Genomic DNA, 1,868 nt, shown 5'->3' on the forward strand with positions numbered 1-1,868 from the left:
GCCCACAGTTACACTGGCGCGGGCGACCACCACACCACCCCTTATACCTGACCAAGTCACGTGACCTGCAGGTGGGCGTGTACACAAGGCCCACGTGGGTGCCCGCCTCCCTCCTGCTTCAGCCCACCCCCATCACCTCCTCCAACAACACACGTTACTTCCTCATCCCCATAGCTATTTTTTTATTGACAAACGTTCCTTATCTAGTTACCTCTACCACCACTATTACCCCGCGCCACCAACACTACCAACAAATACTTCCTTTTTAAGTGTTTTTGCCTCGTTCATGCCACCACCACGACAACCACCAGCTCTCACAGTCACCCACACCACAATACCTACCGCCACCACCAACCCCCACCACCACAACCACCACCACCACAACCACCAACCCCAACCCCTCCAGCCACCACCACCAGCCCCACCACCACGACAACCACCAGCTCTCACAGTCACCCACACCACAATACCTACCCCACCACCAACCCCCACCACCACAACCACCACCACCACAACCACCACCACCACAACCACACCAACCCCCAACCTCCAGCCACCACCACCAGCCCCCACCACCACGACAACCACCAGCCTCACAGTCACCCACACCACAATACCTAACACCACCACCAACCCCCACCACCACAACCACCACCACCACAACCACCAACCCCAACCTCCAGCCACCACCACCAGCCCCCACCACCACGACAACCACCAGCCCTCACACAGTCACCACACCATACCTACCCCCCACCACCAACCCCCACCACCACAACCACCAACCCCCAACCTCCAGCCACCACCACCAGCCCCCACCACCACGACAACCACCAGCCCTCACACAGTCACCCACACCACAATACCTACCCCCACCACCAACCCCCACCACCACAACCACCACCACCACAACCACCAACCCCCAACCTCCAGCCACCACCACCAGCCCCACCACCACGACAACCACCAGCCCTCACACAGTCACCCACACCACAATACCTACCCCCACCACCAGTCCCCACCACCATCCCCACCCCACTACCACCATAACTCCTCACCACAATCATAACTACCACCATCATCCCCAAGAATTCTACCATCACCTACCACACTGACACCACCACCATACCCAATACCTCTACCCCACCACCCCCACCACTATCACAATCACCTACCACCAATACCTTTCCCACTACAAACCACCAACACAACCAAATTCCCCACCAACGCCCCCACCAACACCCCACCAACACCCATCATACACCCCACCAACACCCATCATACACCCCATACATACATACATACAAACATACATACATACATACATACATACATTGGTATTACCTTCCATCAGCTGTGAGTCTCGCGTGAATGAAATTTGTGGGCGGGCGTCAGTGTGGTCGTAGTAAATACCTCCTCGTGCTGTGTGTGTGTGTGTGTGTGTGTGTGTGTGTTATATCTTTGTTGTTTTATTATCTTGCCTATAAATACGGGGTTAACTATTGTTTAGAATCCTGTCTGTTTGTCTGTCTGTCTCGTTGTCTTTGCCTAAAACATCTCGGGAAGACTAAGCACGTATTATCAAGATGTATATGATAATTCTTAATGTATATCGTGGCACAATTGACCAAGAGTTGCCATGATAACTCTTAGCACAATAACACAAGAATTATTGGAGGTGAAAGAAAACGAGAACAGCGTCATGGTATCGGTTCCTGGATGGTGGTTGAACTATTTATTTTTACTTTGTTGATTTTTTGCTCTCTCTCTCTCTCTCTCTCTCTCTCTCTCTCTCTCTCTCTCTCTCTCTCACACACACAGGAACCTTTCAACAGAGAAAAACTGGAATTCTAGTTAACATTTCATTT

This window comes from Homarus americanus, unplaced genomic scaffold, assembly GCF_018991925.1.
Source record: "Homarus americanus isolate GMGI-L3 unplaced genomic scaffold, GMGI_Hamer_2.0 scaffold12810, whole genome shotgun sequence".
Classification (NCBI taxonomy): domain Eukaryota; kingdom Metazoa; phylum Arthropoda; class Malacostraca; order Decapoda; family Nephropidae; genus Homarus; species Homarus americanus.